Below are 20,545 nucleotides of genomic sequence, written 5' to 3' on the forward strand. Positions count from 1 at the left end.
TAAATTAGATTTTACAGTTCCAAAAAGTAGACCCAGGAAAGTTAACTGGCTGCTCAACAACTTGTAACCAATGGGGTGAAGTTGTGTGGGGACCTTTGCCCAAAGATTGTTTCCACAGTATCACAGTGGCTAGCATCTCCTTGGTGGACAAGAGACTGCCACTGGGTGGGGACCGTGACTAATGATCTTGCCTGTGCTTTCTGTCATATACAGACCGGATATTGCTCATTTTTCAGGGTCAGTTAAACCTTTAACGTTAAGCCTTCATTCCCCTTCCAGGCCATGCCTCCTCTTCTACCTACGCCCAGGCCTATGGGAGGAAAGGGCTCTGATCCTCCAGTTGACCTCCTAGTCCCTGTGCTCTAGGAGGCTGATCCCCTTTGGACCACTGCCCAGAACATCAGGATCCTGCTCGACTAGAGGTCAATGTGCTCTTTTCCATCATTGTTGAGTGGAAGGCTGCCCGAGAAATGATAGAAATACCTAAAAGTAATTTTTAAACCATTTCTAAATCCCTTATTTAATTTTCATGGCAGTTCTGTTAGGTAGCTTAAATTAGATTGTACAGTTTAGGAATGGTTTCAGGTTCCAGGCTCTCCATTCAATCTTGGAGATGAACACCCTCTCTGCCTGTGCCCCTCGCTTCCATGCTCCCACGCCATTATGTTCATCCTGATGCAGACTCCCCAAAGGGAAATATGCAGCAAGACAGATCTGGTGTGGACATAAATCAAGGCATTTTCACGTGCCTGGCCTCTAGAATGCGTGAGTGTAGATGTGCTGGGTATGAGTGAATAGATGGTGCCGTCCCCTCATATCTCAGTCACCTCATAGCTTCTCTGGAATACACTCGAATCTTTATTCTTCCCAATCTGCTCATTGACCTCTTACTTGATCAGTAAACAACCCCTGTTTAATTTTAAGAATTCTAGCTAGTGATACAACTTGGCTTATAACACATTATCTCAGAGGATACTCCAGGGGTGGCTGGGATAGAGACCTAAACATGGCTGGCCTTGAAGGGCCAGTGTCCTCTAGGTCATAAATATCTAAGACAACATCAAGTTGGTCTGCATCCAATATATTCAACTTTTTAAAGCTGTCACTCAGCTTTCCTGTTGGCCACATTATCCCCATTTTATAGAGGGGAAACTGAGATGTGGAATGGAGATACGCTCTGCTCAAGGTCACAGAGAGGCTAATGTCAAAGCCAGGGTTGGCTCATTGGTCTCCTGACTTCACAGCTATTTTCAGTTAGCTGAAGTGACTGAACCATTGGACTGCCTCTTAGCAGAGGTTAAGTTAATGACAAAATTAAGGAGTTGGTTCTGGTGGTTCCCATCTCTGGTGTAAGTCTCCCTCCTTCCCTCCTCCCTGGCACTCAGGTGCTCTCTTTCCTACCAAGCCTGTCTTCCCTCCCTGCTCTGAGAGACCTGAACGGATCCCTGGTCCTCACACTGCCAGGCACAGGTGCATTTTTATTAGTCATTAAACCTCATAAACACCTCCATATACAGTTTTCACAATACTTTATGAAGAAAGCTAATTGTTTCATATATTTTATGGAAGAAAAAACTGGCTCTGGTGATGGCTGGGTCCAGAATCCAGAAGAGAAGGCGGATCCAAGTCTCTTAAATCTGTAATGATTAATTTCCAGACAGAGTGGACTATTCTTTAAAAGAAGGACGAAGGAGGGGAGACTTCCTGGCACTCCTGGAATCAATCACGACACGTAAACAACTCCTGCGGGTATGGAATGGTGACTCTAGTCCCTGCTCCCACCCCCACCACCTAGCCTGGCCTCGGGACTGTCACCTGGCCATCTTGAGTCTTGCATCTGCTCCCTCATCCTCAAAGGGCCATGGTGTATTAAAACCAGAAGGCCAGGCTCTGCATCGTCCCTCCCTAGGAAGCAGACACCTGAGAACAGGTGTGTTCCTGTGACTCCATCAGGGAAGGGAGGGAACAGGCAAGACTCATTTCTGAGGGTGAATCAAAGCTTGAGAAATCCCAGCCCCACCCTACATACAAACAATGGGGTGACTGGGCAACAGAGACCTGACATTGGGAGGGGACCCTGCCAGAGACAATGGGAAGAATCATCTATCTCCCCATCTGGACACATCCCCACCAGAGCACCTTTTCTCTGGGCTTTGAGGGTAGGGGAAAGGGGTTGTTGATGGCTCCATCTGGAGACACATGGAACATGTTCATGATGCTATTTTCAAGAATGATACAAGAAAAGACAAAAAGGAGAGCTCTGAGTTACTCGTGAGAGGCTTCTAGGATGGGAGGATGGTGCGTAGCAAAGGGAACTACAGAGGGTCGGGCCTGCCAAAATTCCTGTGTTTGAGCTGCGTACCCAGTAAAATAAAAAAATTAAATCTGGCCAAATTACATCTCGTTTTAAAAATCACAATCATGTCAGGTTTGCTTCATTTCTGGTTGAGCATAACCAGCAGACATGACTTAGTGCATTTTAGTTTCGAGTTTCTCCCTTCACCAATTACTTATTCTATCAGCAAACATTTCAGAGGACGCTACATTAAAGAGATCTTGTGACCTTTTCTTCGTTTGGGAAATCCATCTGCAACATGAATCACTTCACCCTGTAATTTAGCTGTTTGTAAACAAGATGTTCAGAGGCTAATGTTAGGTATTTTGTATAATGGCATTAAAAGCAGACCCATGGAGAGAGGAGTGAGATGATGAGTCTCCAGAAATATGTGATTAATTTATCCCCTTCTTCACCCCCTGTCCCTCTGTGATATGTTTTTAGAAGACGCTCAACAGTCCTAGGAGTTTTATAAAGGGGGAGATAAAGTCCTGAACCTGGTGAGAGGCTAGCTCCAACAGGACATCCATAGATTGTCACCAGTGGAAGTTGAAAACTGGCTATGGAAGGAGAGGGGGTGTGTGGGCAAAGCATCCCTCTCTGGGAAGATAGCCAAGGTCATCCTCTTGGAAGCCAAGAGGCATTGAAGCATAGTCACCCTTTCCTCTACATGACAAGTACAGTTAGAGACATAGGGAAGGAGCCAGGGGCATAAAGAAATAGCTCGCCTGATACTCGGCCCTCACTGGCTGTCAGATCTTGAGCACAACCCTTAACTTTTCTGGGCCTCAATATTCCTCTTCTCTGATATGAGGAGATTGGCTAAAATTTTCTGTAAGGTCCCATTAAGTGCTAACATTCTGTAAATGTATGATTAGGTCTTGGAAGGCAGCCGAATTTTGTTTGAGTGGTATTCACAGTGAGCTGAGAGCACTGAGGTTGAGTTCAAGCTCAACCAGAGAGAGCACTATAATTGATTAGAGACATCTGCTATGGGAGGGCTGCGTGGCCAAAGGTGTATAGGTAGTCACCTTCTCTGGTTTAGCCTAAAGCAGGGAGTGATGTGCTGGGGTTTCGTGTGAGAATAATGATGAAGCACTTGAAGAAGAAGAGAGGGTATAAACTGTTTCCAAAACTCACCTCGTGCTTTCTTTCCTCAAACAATTCCATCAATGATGGCCCTCTACTCCCAAATTTCCCAGTGAAATTCAAGGTAATATTTTTTGTTGTCATTAAACGTCACCCAAGGATATTTTTTCCATTGATTTTTTAAGAAAGAGTGGAATAGGGGAGAGAGAGAGAAGAGAAGAGAAGAGAAGAGAAGAGAAGAGAAGAGAAGAGAAGAGAATGAAGAGAAGAGAAGAGAAGAGAAGAGAAGAGAAGAGAAGAGAAGAGAAGAGAAGAGAAACACATCAATTATTTGCCTCTGCAACATGTGCTGTGTGTGTTTGATTCCCTGACCAGGACTGGGAATTGAACCTGTAACCCAGGTACTTGCCCATGACCAGGAATGGAACCCACAATTCTTTAGTGCAAGGGCCTACCCTCTACCCACTTAACAACACCAGCCAAGGCTCAAAGTAATCTTTAGGAATCATTTTAAATGTTACTTTCTCCATGATCTCTTTTGTTGGTCTTTCCCAATAGATTGTTCTCTTCTGCAGAACACCTGCAGTTTTTTATTTATACCTATTTGAAGAACTTTTCATATAATTTTTTGACTTGATATACATATAAATAATAAAATATCTATTTACTTATTTATTTTAGCATTAAAATGTAAGTTTCATGATAGTAGGAGCTGTTAAACCTTCATCATATATATTCATGTGCTTATCATTTATCAGCTATTGTAGCCAAAGATATATTGTATTCATTCAATCAATATGAACAAATGAATGCAAAAACAAATGGGTGAAACAAAGTTGGAAGGATCACAGTACCAGATATCAAGCTATATTACAAAGCCACGGTTGTCAAGACTGTCTGGTACTGGCACAAGAACAGACATATAGACCAATGGAACAGAAAAGAGAACTCAGAAATAGACCCAAGCCATTATGCTCAATTAATATTTCACAAAGGAGGCAAGAGCATACAAGGAAGTCAAGACAGTCTCTTCAATAAATGGTGATGGGAAAATTGGTCAGATACATGCCAAAAAATGAAACTAGATCACCAACTTACACCATACACAAAAATAAACTCAAAGTGGTTAAAGGACTTAAACGTAAGATGGGAAACCATAAAAATCTTAGAAGACTCCATAGGTAGCAAAATATCAGACATATGTCGTAGCAATATCTTTACTGATACAGCTCCTAGAGCAGTGGTTCTCAACCTTCCTAATGCCGCGACCCTTCAATACAGTTCCTCATGTTGTGGTGACCCCCAACCATAAAATTATTTTCATTGCTACTTCATAACTGTAATTTTGCTACTGTTATGAATTGTAATGTAAATATCTGACATGCAGGATGTATTTTCATTGTTACAAATTGAACATAATTAAAGCATAGTGATTAATCACAAAAACAATATGTAATTATATATGTGTTTTCCGATGGTCTTAGGCGACCCCTGTGAAAGGGTCATTCGACCCCCAAAGGGGTTGCGACCCACAGGTTGAGAACCGCTGTCCTAGAGCAATGGAAACTAAGGAGAAAATAAACAAATGGAACTACATCAAAATAAAAATCTTCTGCACAGCAAAAGAAACCATCAACAAAACAACAAGAAAGACCGCTGCATGGAAGAACATATTTGCCAATGGGGTTTAATCTCCACAATCTACAGGGAACTCATACAACTTAACAAAAGGAAGATAAACAAACCAATCAAAAAATGGGCAAAGGACCTAAATAGACACTTTTCCAAAGGGGACATACAGAAGGCTAAGAGACATATGAAAACATGCTCAAAGTCAGTAATCATCCAAGAGATGCAAATCAAAACAACAATGAAGTACCATCTCACACCTGTCAGAAAGGCTATCATCAACAAATCAACAAATGACAATTGCTGAGGAGGATGTGGAGAAAAAGGATCCCACGTGCACTGTTAGTGGAAATGCAGGCTGGTGCAGCCACTGTGGAAAACAGTACGGAGTTTCCTCAAAAAGTTAAAAATGGAACTCCCATTTGACCCAGTAATTCCACTTCTAGGACTATACCCCAAGAAACCAGAAACACTGATCAGAAAGGATATATGCACCCTAGCTTATGTTCATGGCAGCACAATTTTAATAGCTAAGATTTGGAAACAACCTAAGTGCCCATCAGCAGATGAGTGAATTAAAAAAACTGTGGTACATCTACACAATGGAATACTATGCCGCTATAAAAAAGAAGGAACTTTTACCATTTGCAACAGCATAAATGGAACTGGAGAGCATTATGCTAAGTGAAATAAGCCAGTCCGAGAAAGATAAATATCACATGATCTCACTCATATGTGAGATATAATGAACAACATAAACTGATGAACAAAAATAGATCCAGAGACCAGGTAACACTGAAGAGACTGTCCAACCTGGGAGAGAGGCAGGGGAGGTGCGGGGGGGGGGGGGAGGCAGTTAGAGATCAACCAAAGGACTTGTATGCATGCATATTAGCATAACCATTAGACACAGACACTGGGGCGGTGGGGGCTTGTCCTGGGGGTTGAGAGTGGTGGTGGTGGGGGGTGTCAATTGGGGAAAAAGGAGACATATGTAATACTTTAAACAATAAAAAAGTAAAAACAAACAAACAAACAAAACAAATGGTGAAATGGTGAAAGATTTATAAATGAATGAGTTGAATGGAATGGTAAACCTATTGTTAGACATTTTGGCTTTACAATCAGAACCAATGAAGTACCAAGATTTTTTCTGGGCTAATCCATCTTTTCAAGTTCAGGTTGATGCTTGCCCTCTCCGATTAGCTCTTCCAGTTTATCCCAACCACACCCACTGTCTTTATATCTCTCAAACTTGAAGACATGTGTTGAAATCAACCATTACCCATAGAGGAGGCCTTGGTACCGGTGTGTGTGTGTGTGTGTGTGTGTGTGTGTGTGTGTGTGTGTGTGTGTGTGTCTTTGTACCCAAACTGCTAGATTCCTAAGGGCAGGAAGGATGTTCAGGATATAACTTACACTCTGGTAAAAATTGGTGTTTGGCCAGCTGATAGACTAGCTAATCAGTGAGTGGGTGGTCCAATTACTAAAGGATGTTGCTGAGTGAGTGAGTCAGAGAGTGAGTGAAAGAAGAAGGAGTAAGTGAGTGTATAAATAAGAAATGAGCTGACAAACAAGCTGACTGATTGGCTAGTGTTCTAAATGACTGACTGACTGGTTTAGTGGTTGACCAACTGACTGACTGACTGGTTAGCTGGCTGGCTGATGGGTAATTTTGGGAAGCAGGATCTGGTTTAGTAGAGCAAAGAAAGCCCAACTGGGGACCTAGGACTCATGGTATGAAACCAGAGATTGCTCTGTATAAGCACCCCTAGGAAGAGTATCTTATGAGCTGGACAAGTATTCACTAACTTTCTTTCTTCTTCTAGGAGTCCTCTGTGATCACCATTCCTGGTTTACTGAGCTCAGTAGATGTAACCTCAAGCAAAGACCAGCCAGAGATAGCCACGGTGAAACAGTAGCTCTCTTCCTAGAAGAAGATGTTTGGGGAGAGAATGTTTGCATTTATGTCACTACCCACTGGGGAGCTTGGATGTTCCCTGGACCTTGGGCCCTGGGGGTGGTGAACTGGGACTCATAGCTGTTCCTCAGGTCAGAGAAAGGGGCCTCTGTGATGGTGGCTGAGATAGGGAACTAAAGCAAACAGATAAATTAGCAGATACCACTAGTTGGGCCAGTTTGTTCAATCAATGCTCTGTTCTCTGACCACGAAGATCTTCCTTGGGGAAGTGACTGCAGAGGCTGCAGGCAAGGGCTGTGAGACCCAGCCTCAGACTATGCAGGTGATGACTGAGACCCCCACGTTGGGCCAAGGCTCCTAGGGCTCAGTGCTGTGATTGGCCTCTATCTACTCTCAACAGACTGATATACAAATACATCACCCGGCCACAGCCATTGCCTGAGTTGGATGAGAAGGGGCCAGACAATGCCTTGTATCCATCGTAACCTAGCCACTCCATGCCCAAACCCTTCTGTGATTCTCCACAGGCCTCCGGATCAAGTCCAAGATTGCTGACAGGGTTTTAAAGGCCCTCCACACTCTGCCTCTCTCTGAGAAAGCTTCTAGTCTCTTCCCAGTAATCCCACCATCCTATACTGCTCCAACCATAAGCCATGATGACTATTCACAGGTGTTTGTTTTTTTTAATAATGGGCTGTTTTTCTCATTCTCCTCCTGCCAACAAGCTACTCCCTCTGAGAAGTGATCTGCCCCTCAGCTGTGCCTGACAAGTCTTAGAACTTTGGGAACTAGCTCATTTCTTTTCTGAACAGCCCTCATTTGGTGTCACGAGGCAGCATTCATGCCTGCGTAGGAAACCCCTGTCCTAGGACTGAATCTGCTGATGTGGGCTAGATATCCACCGTCTGTCCCTCTGTTAACTGGGAGCTCCTTGAGGGCAGGGCATCCCCTGCTTTTCCTTGATGCCTGTATGTAGTAGTCTTGTACCTTGTCCATCACAGCTATTCAATGAGTGCGAGAGCAGACAAACCAAGCACATGGCCAGTGCAGGGCATCTCCCAATGTATGGCCGTCAGGGGCACTCACATCCTCTGCTGAAGCTGAGCCCAGGTGCCTCCACATCACTGGGCTCCCCCTTCCTGGTGGGTTCCCTTGCTCTCTGTTGGCCTCGGTCAAATAGGGCCTCTGTGTGCTTTGTTTGCAGCCCGTTCTTCCTGTGGTTGCTCCTCCTACGGCGGGCCTTAGCGGTCCTTCGCATATAGAACTTGGTAAAGCTTGGTTGGGTTTTCTGGGATGAGACTCTCAGTTCAAAAGAAGACAACACTGGGATCAATAATTCCAGGGGGTGGCTTTCCAAGACTCTCTTAGGCGGGTGAGGCAGATTGTGCGACGTTCATAAAGCCTTTGCTGCCTGTGACCCTCTCCCCCAGAGAGTACCCTTCCCTGCCCCGTTGATGATGGCAGCCCTGGCCTATGACGTGCTTTGCCCATAAAATGTCAATGTGAAGAGCCCTGGTTCAGCATGCTCTTTTTCCTCTCTGCCATGAGACGGGCCCTGTTCCAGGTTGGGCTGCACTGACACCCAGCTTCCTGAATTTAAATTAATGTGCAGCACGACTGCAGCTGACCCTTGGTACAGGTAAGGGAAGCAGGAAACAAACCTTTATTGTTTGATGTCACTGAGATGTGGGACTTACTGGTTACTGAGGCATAACTTAGCCCTCCCCTCCTCCCCCGCCCCCGCCCCCGACTTCCTTCTCCCAAAAAGATTCCACTCTTAGTTCTGCTTGATTCTGGCCAAAGGGGAAAGAACTGCTTAAATCTCTTGTCTATTAACTGGTAGCCAAGAGAGTGACTCAGATGTGTGTACGTGCCCCTGTGTATGGGCTTGTGCGGGTGTGTGTGCCTATACCCAGAGGTAGGATATAGGAGGAGGGGGGGTGGGGGTGGGAAGGGAAATGGGGAAGGCAATGTGGGGCCTATACAGCACCCAACAAGGACCATCTGTTTGCAGGCAACCGATATTTTCCTACAAATGACTTTCTGTCTGTGGTTGGGAAGCTAAATAAACCATCTCTTGTTTTCACTCTGGCCACTGGACCTTGAGCCAAACCACAACCCACAACAGCCCCTGGGTAGTTGGGGCAGAGTGCCACCTGCTGGGCCTGCCAAGCTAGTGCAGCAGTTTTCAATTGCAGCAGAGTCCCTGCCTCAGAGGCTGGTACCAACCCAAGGCCACAGGACACCCCAGTGATTGCTCACCTCACTTCACAGGCAGAGGATTTAAGGGCCTCAGCCCGTACTGTTCTCATTCCGATGGCATCTCGAGCTGGACAACACCTACCCTGGAGGGAGGGATCCGCTGCTTCTCTATTGGAGCCAGTGCCTTCCCAAGGTCCCCTTGTCAGTAATACATGGCAATGGGGTTCCATGTAGATTCAGTGGTTTGAGTCAGTGCATACATAGGGTGGGCAGTGGGAAAGGACACAGTGGCATTCAGGAGAGCCGACCTGGACTGGGAGCAGTAGAAGCTCTCGCTGCATGGCCTCCATTTACTGAACAGCTAAGACATAAAATGCAAGTCTCTGCATTGTTGCCCCCATCCCTGCAGGAGGGGGAGCACCACCTCCATTTAGCAAATGAGGAAACTGAAACCCAGAGAGGTTAAGTGCCCTGTCCAAAGTCCTGTAGTTGGTAAGTGGTTGGGCCAGAATTCAAGCCCCCATCAGCTGGGTTCTAAGACAGAACTCTGTGCTGCCTCCTGTGGCCTCTAAACAAACTGCATGCTTTCTGTGCTCACTGCATCCTGCCAGCACCTGACATGACTCAGCCTTGGGCAAACTACGGCCGCAGGCCGGATAAATGAATAAAAAAAAAAAAAAAAGACCGTACCCTTTTATGTTAATGATGTTTACTTTGAATTTATATTAGTTCACACAAACACTCCATCCATGCTTTTGTTCCAGCCCTCCGGTCCAGTTTAAGAACCCATTGTGGCCCTCGAGTCAAAAAGTTTGCCCACCCCTGGGGCATGTGCACACGCAGGGCTCAGACATAAGGGCTACAGAACCAGATTCTTTCAGCAAGTCAGCAGACTGCAAGATGAGGGATTGCTGAGCAGACAAACGGTGTCTTCAGGGAGCAGGCCTTGGCTGGAGACTGTCTGCAGCAAGGGAGTATGAAACCACTTCCTCAGAGCCCAGGGGAGTCTGAACATGCAGGTCCTTCTGCAATACAGCTATGGAGGACCCACCTGGGCCAAGCCCTGTGTCTGCTAAACAAACTGGCAGTGAATGGGGCATAAAACAAGTGACTAGGTGGTCATGTCCAGGCAGCTGAGTGTAGCCACTAAGGAACCACAGGACATTGAAATCTCCCCTGGGGGTTCACAAAAAGCTTCTGGACCCCCAAAGCTAGGCCCCTGCCTCTCTTCCCTTGAAGAATCACTATTCTAGCCCAACTGGTGTGGCTCGGTGATTGAGCATTGACTTAAGAACCAGGAGGTCACTATTTGATTCCTGGTCAGAGCATATGCCTGGGTTGCTAGTGATGGACATTACTTTGAATAAAGCACTTTTGATGTTTCTCTTGAAATTACCATGTTTTCTTTGATTACAAAATTCCCACTTTTAACTGGTTGATAGTTAATCCAAATTATTAACTGGTTAATAGTTAATCCACTTTTAACCAGTTGGTAGTTAATCTGCACTATTAACTGGTTGAATAATAATGTGGATTTTGTAATAAAAGAAAACACGGTAATTTCAGGAGAAATATCAAAAGTGCTTTGTTCAAAGTAATGTCCATCGCTAGCTACACATTCCCCCATCTTTCAGGTAATAGAGCTTTTCTTGTTTTAGGCAGACCATTCAGAGACCCAATTTTCCACTACTTTGTACGTTTTAAAGTGCTGCTCAGAAAGTGTGGGTGCCATTGATCAGAACAAGTGGTAATTTGAAGTAGCAAGGTCTGGTGAATATAGCAGGTGGGTTAATACTTCCCAGGCAAGATCTTTTAACATGTCTTTAACTGTTTTTGAAGTGTGTGATGGTGTGTCATCATGAAGCAAAATTACTTTGCTGTGTCTTGGCCCATTCTGGTCGTTTTATGATCAAAGTGTGGTTCAAACTGATAATTTGTTGTCAGTAGCGATTAGTATTAACGGTTTCATCTGGTTTTAGAAGCTCATAATACATTGGGGCCTTGACTTACGAGTTTAATTCGTTCCGAGACCGAGCTCGTTAAGGAGCTCATTAGGGAGCTCGTTAACTCAAATTACTCTACCAACTCAATGCAAAAAATCAGCCAAGAGACAGCTGGTATCTCAAAAAACTCGTTAGTCGTGACACTGGTAAGTCAAGGCCCCACTGTACACCACACCTTCCTGATCCCACCAAACGCAGAGCATTGTCTTCTTTCCAAAGTGATTTGGCCTTGCAGTAGATGTTAATGGTCGACCTGGATTAACCCATGATTTTCTGCGTTTGGGATTGTCAAAATAAAATCCACTTTTCATCACCAGTCACAATTTGATGCAAAAAAGACTTTCTTTCGTGCCGCTGAAGCAACATTTTACTGATGACTTTTCGGTTTTCCATTTGTTTTTTGTTCAGTTGTAGTGACACCCATTTTCCTTCCTTTAAAATCTTTCCCATTGCTTGTAAACAATCGGAAATTGTTTGCTGAACAACGTTTAACCTTTCTGCAAGTTGTTTTTGAGTTTGACATGCATTTTCATCCAATAATGCTTGTAATTGTTGGTCTTCAAGCTTTTTTGGTTGACCTGGACGTTGTCTTTCACATCGAAATCATCATTTTTAAAGCACTTAAACCAGCGTTCACAAGTATCTTGAGATGGAGCATGTTCACCATAAGCTTCCTGAAGTATTCAGCAGCACTTTTCTTCAAAATAAAGTAATGAATTAAAACTTCCCACAAATGCTCTTTTTTTTTGGCACGAAAATCGACATTTTTAAGCATAAAAATATTTATGATGGTAACACTTTTAGAAAATTTGACATATGAAGTTTTAAAGCTTGTTGTCAATAAAACAATATAGCAAACATATCAAACTGCATATATATCAACATATGTGTAACTCCATCTATTGAAAAAAATCCGCATTATTAACCAGTACACCTAGTATATGTGTGTAAATATTTGTTTGTATATTTATTTAGTTATTTATTTATAAATAACACTAGCTGTAGACTGTTGGGTTCTGTGTAGGGAAGCAAGTTAGTGCTAAGACTGAAGTGTAGTAGAGCTCAGGAAGTATGTCTCAGCTCTGTGGCTGTTGCAATGGTGTGAGCACACTCCACCATGACATGCTTCTTCGGCACACCAGGAAGTAGCAACGCCCGCCTGAACTAACTCCTAGAGTCATGTGCACAGTACCCCAGCCTTTCAGCCATTGGTCACCTATAGCAATGTGTCTCCCTCTGATTGGTCGCCTATAGCAACGTGTCTCCCTCTGATTGGTCGCCTATAGCAACGTGTCTCCCTCTGATTGGTCCCCTCATGCTATATATACCCCTGTAGTTCCTCAATTAAACGGATCTGCGTCAATGAACCTGGTCCCCGGGGTCGTGCATGCAGACGCCCTAGCGCGTTGGGGCCCCGTCGTCCTCACCCCCGAGGGATCCCCTGCTTCACTGAGGAATATTAAAATACAGATGTTGATTTTAGCTAGGCTTCCTCTGGCCTTTTCAAGGAAGCCATACAAAATGTCTGGGACCAGGTTGTCCCCATTGCATCCTTATCTCTTTAAGGGTTTTTGCATGACTGTGACTTGTTTGAAGAAGAGATTCAATAAAGATTGCAGTGAGTCACCTCAGACTGGGACAGGAGATGAAGGAAGCTGATAAAGAACCAGCAGACGCCACATTGTCTCCTGCAGGTCAGGAGATGGAACCCAGGGAAAGGATCACACAGGAGGCAGAACCTCTCTGTCTAGTGCACTTTATTCAGAGCTATAATGCCTTCTAACCCATTAAAGGTGACCTTGTTCCCTCAGCCCTTGGAGACCAAGGAGACTCCAGCCAAAGGGCTGCCTGGAGAGCTGAGGACAGAGAGAATGGTTTCCTTTTGCTGTCATTCAAGAGTGAGATGGAAGCAGCCATAGTCTAATACCTAATAGCTGGGGTGAACATTCCAGAAGACAGGGGACTATGATAAATTCCAAGGAGCCAGGAGTTGCTGTCAATAATGACTGTTCTCTGCTCTGGAGAGAACCCCCAACAACAGCAGTCCTGACATGCACAAAGGGACACAGGTGGCACCACTGTGAGTCGGGAGGAGACCTGGGCACAGGCCAAGGCGGCTGTCTCAGCGCCAGGTGTCTGTTTGATCCCCCCGCCCCCCGCCAGGAGCATCAGGCAGCCATGCCACATTTAAAAACAAGCCAAGAAAACTGGACCACACTGGGTTAGCTGGCTGGCTGGTGGGTAACTTTGGAAAGCAGGGCCTGAGTTAGTAGAGCAAAGAAAGCCCATCTGGGAACATGGAACTAATAGTATAAAACCAAAGAGATTGCTGTATAGGCACCCCTAAGAAGAGTATCCTATGAACTAGACAATTATTCATTAACATCAACAGGCCAGGCCCCATCCACCGGATTCCTGGTGGCTAGAGCTGGGGCCTCTCTGTGAAAGCCATCACCAGCTGGGGATCCCCCTGAGGCAGAACAGGGTGGGTGCCCTCACCCAGTGACAGAGATGCCTTCACTTTCCCAGGGAACTTGTGAAGGAGGGGACGAGGGATGGGCAGACCACCACTGTCTGCCTCCTTGAGCTTCTAATTCTGATTGTGAAGCTTGATTATTCATATTTTACAGCTTAGAAAAGCTAAGTAAGTTGGCCAAGGTTACTCAATTAAGATAAGGAAGAGGGGATTGAACCCAGGTCTGCGAGGCTCCAAGAAGGGTGGGTATTCTTTTCCTACACACACACCCTTCACGGTCTTTCTTTACTCAGAATATATAGCTCTATTCTTTTTATAAACATTTCTTCATTTTTGAAAGTATTACATATGTCCTGTAGCTCTATTCTTCTTGGAGGAAGGCACCCCTCCTTCCAAGCCCTTAGCACCACACCCTTCAACCTTGGAACTTTGTCCTGTGGAAATACACTCAAGGTTGATGATTAGATATCCCCACTGAAATCTGGCACCTGGGGAAAGGTGACAGGCCAGGCCACTGAACTTGAGAACAGAGGCTGGACTCTGCTCAGGGGCCATGCACTTCAGGGACAATGACAGTGTCCGTGTTTATGTGTTCAGGTGTCTGAGTGTGTGTGAACATGTGTTTGAATATGATTGAGTGTATGTGATTATGTGTAGTGTGTGGTGAGTTGTGACCTCATGTGAGAGTTCATGAATGTATATGTGTGGGAATATGAATGTGAGAGTGGGTGCATGCATGGGTGTGCAAGAGTTAGTGTGCACAGGGCTGACATTCAGCAGGTTCGCAAAGGTATGCACAGGTGTTGCTGAATGCATGCTTCAACCATGAAAACTACTTCTGAATTACAATTGATTTGCCTCAGCAACAGATGGCAAATAGCCACTATACCCACTCCCCTGCCCACCAGTGGCCCTGCCACCACCGTGGATGACCAGCTCATTCTCCAATGCCCTCAGGAAACTGGGAGCGGTGCCTATCACAGCAGGGGCCTCTGGAATGCTGTTCCAGCTTCTGCTCTCATGCCCAATGCCAGTCTCCAAAGCTGTAGACTTTACTTTGACTAACAACCCTATATGTGTGATTTTTGTGAATGTGTGAACATATATGAGTGTGTATCCCTGAGCTGGGCAAAAATTATGAGTGTGATAGGGGCAGAAATAGAATATTGGGGACCAAATATAATTGAAGAAATACTAATCATACTCTATTAACTATGATTGTTTTTGTCCTTATTAAAGAAGATACATAATAACCCGGCTGGGACTTGCACATGGGACCTTGTTTCTCTCTGTGACACCCACTCAGACCCTTTGCTTTCCTTAACTGGTTCTTGCCCTTGCCCCTAATATGGGCCCTGTTCCTCATACCTTTGTGTCACTAAAGGTCTGGAGCTCCTGTCCTCAGGGTGGTGGGAATAAACAGAGGGTGCTGCCTGTGGGCTTGCTGCCTTCAGGACTCGGAGAATACTAATCAAGACAATAGCTAACATTGATCAAACACTTATTATGGATCATGCTATGCTTGTTATTTATTTACATGTCTCATTGAAATGCACCCCTCCCCTTTAACCCCAAGAGATGTTCTTCTCCCCACAATGTACATGAGAAAAACGAGACCAAAGGAAGTTAATGTGACTCATTTCAAATCATACAGCACAAGAGGGGTGGTTCTGGGATCCAGACCCAGCATAATGGACATAAGAGAAAAATCAACAGGATGGTCCACACACAAGCACCTGTGCACATATGGTAGAGGAGAAAACAAAATGAAACCCAAAGGGGCAAAATTAAACCTAATGTTTAGCTGCTGAGTGAGGGAGGGTAAGGAAAGAGGGAGTGAGAATCCAAATGAAAAAGGAAAGTTTATGTGTGGGGGGTGGGGGTAAGAAGGAAGACATTTGGAGAGTGTGCTGATGGTAATGTCTAAAGGTGGGGAAGTTTAAAACTTCTCATCATTTTCATAGAGTTCAGGTAAGGTTTACATAACTTGTCAATGCGTTTTATATGTCCTACTTGAGTTTCTGTTGAATGTCACACCCCGGGGGACATGTTTATGAGACATAGGTCACAAGACTGGAGCCAGCTGGTGTAGGTGGCTACAGAGGCCACACTCTCTAACCACCATGGACCAGGGCTATGATGCTGGAGGGCTGGCTCTCCTGAGCACACCGGGCACTCATGGCAGTGGCTCATGCTGTGCCCAGTTGTGGGATGCACTCCTCCCTGACTGGCAAATCCCACTGTCATTCTATTCTAAATCCCACCTTCTCCAGGCATGCCTTATGGGACAGACATTCCTGGGAGCCCTGTAGTTGATGTCATGATGACAGAGATGGCCAAGTTCTCCTTCCTCCCCTCAACAGCCCTCATTGTTCCCTCTCTGTCTCCTTTGAACTCTGAGAGCAGGAACGAGGGACCCGTCCTGCCCAGTCATCCCTCAATTGGATGCCACCTTGTCTAATTCTTATCTTGGGAGTCTCAGTTAAATCTTCTTATGGGTATGCTTAAACCAAGAGGCTCAGGGCCTTGTGCTGTGTTTCTGTGCTTCTTAATCCCTTTCCTCTTTTTCACCCATCCTTCCAATACCTCTGCTCTAACACCCATTGGTTTGTTCTCTGTATCTATGAGTCTGTTTTGTTTTCCTTGTTCATTTGTTTTCTTCTTTAGATTTCACATTTAAGTAAAATCATACAGAATTTGTTTTCCTCTAACATTTCACTTGGCATACTACCCTCTGGGTCCATCCATAGCACCTACCATATTCTGAGCAAATGGGAGGGAAAGGTGCTTACGAAGGGTGCATGATGTGTTGATGGATAGAATAGATGGACTCATTAATGGATGGATGGGTGGATGGGTGGATGGGTGGGTGGGTGAATGGGTGGATGGATGGATGGATGGATGGATGGGTTGACAGATGGATGGATGGATGGATGGAGCCTAACTCAAAGGCATTGAAGAAGGTCTGGTGGAGGAAGAAGAACCTAGTCAGCCAGGGAAGTGATGATAAAAAGCGTTGGTTTTTAGCTAATGCTACATTCTCCAGGGCCTGTAATATATGTTGGGGATAAACCAGTCATTTTGTTTATGTTATTTTCCCTGCTGGCTCCTTTTGGATTCTTCTGCTGCTTCTCAGTAGGGGAGACAAGTGTAGGAGAGGAGGTTCAGATGCCCTAATTTGTAGACTATTTTTTAAGAGAAAGGTTTGGTGGAGAGGGGTGAGGTGAGTTGGGGGGTTGTAGAAGCCATAAGAAACAAGAAGTTTGGATTACTTGCGTGTATGAATTATCTGGCTACTTCAGTCCCCCATAAATGTAGGAAATGAAAATAAAAAGGCTGGTAGTGGGTAAATAGGCCAGGAGAATCCCCAACTGAAGAAAAATGGGAACTGTGATTTTGGTCAAATATTGCTGGTATATATGTGGGTATTGGTTAAGCAATGTTGCATAGACTGTCTTCTAATTATACATTTGGTTAACTTGAAGAAACTTTGATCTTTTACTTGTGGGTGAATGTTTAAGCCCCTATGCTCAATTCCTTTTGACCCATAAGCCCTTGGAGTGTGTTCTCTAATTACAATGATTTGCTTCAGTCTTTCTCCTCCTCTACGTAGCCCTTGGCTGGAGATTCAGGTTTGAGGAGCAAAATACCACATCTGCAGGAATATAAAATTGTCAAACAGCAAAATAATCAGACATTAGTGCCAGAGGAATTACATTTAATTGTTTGGAAAACAGGAGCAGAAGGGAACAGTGAGAGGGTAGGGTGTCCGGGCAGGCTAGCCAGGTTTCCAAAGGCCGACAGGGCGATGTAGGTACATGTCAGCAAAGACGATTCGACAGGTGAGGACAAGATCCTTGTCTGGGATGGAAATTGCAGCTGCCAGTTAAGAAGTGGTAGAAATCGAGGAAGCTGTCAGCCTGGTGCTGCCTTTTTCGGAGCTTGGCTGTAGGTGAGTGCAGATGACATCTGGCTGTTGGAGGGAGGTGGTTGATTTCTTCTTCTCTGCTTTTCCTGGGAGCTTGGCTTCTGGTCACATGTCCAACCTCAGTTTTTCTGGGGTGGGGTGTAGCACTGCATGGGTGCAGGGTAGCACTGCTGGGGTACAAGGTAGCACTGCAGGGGTGGGGGGCAGCACTGCATGGGTGGGGGGCAGCACTGCATGGGTGGGGGGCAGCACTGCATGGGTGCCGGATAGCACTGCTGGGGTGGGGGGCAGCACTGCATGGGTACGGGGTAGCACTGCATGGGTGCCGGATAGCACTGCTGGGGTGGGGGGCAGCACTGATTCTGCTGAGACATTCTGAGCTGGAATTGCAACTGGAAGAAGAAAGACACAAAAATGAGGACCCCTAAAACCCTCCTGGTCCAGGTAAACCTCCTGCTAAGTTCATGTCCTGCTCTGCTTTTCCTTTGCCCCCTGATCACCTTCCTAATTTAAGGTGTGTGTGTGTGTGTGTGTGTGTGTGTGTGTGTGTGTGTGTGTGTATAATTTGTAGCTAAATGTTTGTAAAGCATTTTAGCTCTTTCTGAGACAAGTAAAGAATAGAAGAAAGGAAAGAAGGAAGGAAGGAAGGAAGGAAGGAAGGAAGGAAGGAAGGAAGGAAGGGGAAGCAAACAAAAAATAAACCAGTAGAGGTAAGACAGGACGGGGAGAAAGAGAACTAAAGTAATACACTGTTATGGCAAAGACTTTGAACTCTGGACCAGGGTCACCTGGAATATGAGTCCTGGTAAACCATTAACTAGCCTTGTGACTGAGCAAGTTACTTCACTTTCTGCACTCACTTCTCTCAGGGCTATTGGAAGGGTTAACAACTATATAAAGATACATACATATGAAGGTGCATACATACATATGTAAATGTATGCAGCTTTATATGGATTTGTGCACACATGGTAACTAGCTCATGATAAGCACTGTGTAAGTATTCTGATTTATTAAACAAATTTCTAAAAATTCAAAAAGAATGGCAAGGAACATTTTAACTACACTCTAAGAGAATTTATAGAAAACTAGAGGCCTGGTGCACAAAATTCATGCACTCAGGGAAGTGGGGGGTCCCTCAGCCTGGCCTGTGCCCTCTCACAGTCCAGGAATCCTTGGGGGATGTCTGACTGACAGGAGGCAGAAGAGGCTCCCACCTCTGCCGCTTCGCTCACTACCTGTGAGCCTGGCTTCTGGCTGAGTGGCACTCCCCCTGTGGGCATGCACTGACCACCAGGGGGAAGCTCCTGCATTGAGTGTCTGTCCCCTGGTGGTTAGGGTGCATCATAGAGATGGATGGTTTCACCATTCAGTTGATTTGCATGTTATATAGGATAGGCATCTAGAGATGAAATTAACTTTTTCAAATTTAATTACAGTGAGGAAAGCCAGTGTCAGAAAGGGAAGTAATTGATCTCTCGGCGCACAGCACCTGTGGGGCAGGTGGAAACAGTGATCCTCGATTCCAGGAGTGGGACCTCATCACTGTGCCACAACCTCTTGTCCCTGCTGCTCTGTCCTCCTAGGGCCTCTATACTTCCACTCCCTGAGGCAGCCTGCTATCCTCCCTCCCAGAATTCACCTCTCCCTTAAAGGGCAGTTCTGAAAGTTCCTCTGCCCCATAGCTGGTGCCCCCTTCTCCTTCTACTGAGTCTGTCTTGAATCTGGGAATATTCAACACTCACAGCACACCAGCAGGAACCTCAGGACTCAGGCCTCTGAGCAGACCCCCTCCCCATCTCAGCCCACCTTCCCACACCCCTCACCCGACTTTCAATCTGAGCCAGATTGGTCCCAAAGGATACAAAGAAGAGTGATGCTGAATCACCCAGAGCTCCAGCCTCAGCTCCCAGTGCCCAGGAGCCTCCCTCACCTTTGGAGCCTTTGGAGCAAGGCTATGAGGAGCAGTGCTATTTTGCCAGACTTACCCCAGTTCACCAGAGCTTCTGAAGCATGGCAGTGCAAGGGGTCTGCTTTGTCTCCACCCCATGACACCTATCCTTCAGCACTGTGACTGGAGCCTTTCTAGAAGCACACTGCAGCTGAATCCAGCCTATGAGAGATACCTGCACCCAGCCTGGCTGTCCCTCCATCATGCTCTGCCTGTTAGAGGCCCCCAGTTCCAACCCTGGTTGGCTCACACTTACCAGGCCCACAGGAAGGATGGCTGGACAGGCTTCTAGTGGAATGTTGAGCTGAGCAGGGGCAAGGGCACCCTTTATACCAGTCCCAGACTAGCTGACTTCCTAGGTTGAAGGTGATGGACTCATTCCACCACTGAAGTTGGTCAAAGTCCTCCAGCCCCTCCCTGACTTATCACAGGCATCTGAAGTAAAAAAGCAAACCTTCACAGCCCCTATTCACAGACAGACATAGCTCCTGCCTGGCCAGAGGGCTCTGGGGGCTTAGGCACCATTGCCCCACTCATGACCTGGGCACAGGGAGGTGAGGGAAGCAGCTCAGGAACTGGGTCCCCTTTTCCTATTGTTTTGTGTCCTCAGCCAAGCATCTCTGAATCCCAGTTTCTCCACCTGGAGACTGGGTTTATCCTCATATTAGACTGAGATTCATTTCCAAGGGCAAGAAATGGAAAGTTATGTTTCTCTCTGGAACATCCACACAGGGTATGTGGTGTAAAGGTGGGAAGAATCACTTCTCATGAAGAGATGGGGTTCCTGGGGATTCTCTTGGCAATTAGCCCACAGCCCATCAACTCTCAGGGCCTATCTATAGCTCTGTGCTGTTGGGAAATAAACCCTGTCTTCAGGGGAGAGGGCTTTAGGCCCAACAGGGACAAATGGAAGGCTTCTAGGGGTTTCCTGCTACGTGCCATAGCTCTCCAGGCCCCACGTCCAAGACTGTAGTTCAAAACCTCCCAAGAGTAAAAACTCATAGAAATTCC

This window comes from Myotis nattereri (assembly GCF_964212035.1).
Source record: "Myotis nattereri genome assembly, chromosome: 18".
Taxonomy (NCBI): domain Eukaryota; kingdom Metazoa; phylum Chordata; class Mammalia; order Chiroptera; family Vespertilionidae; genus Myotis; species Myotis nattereri.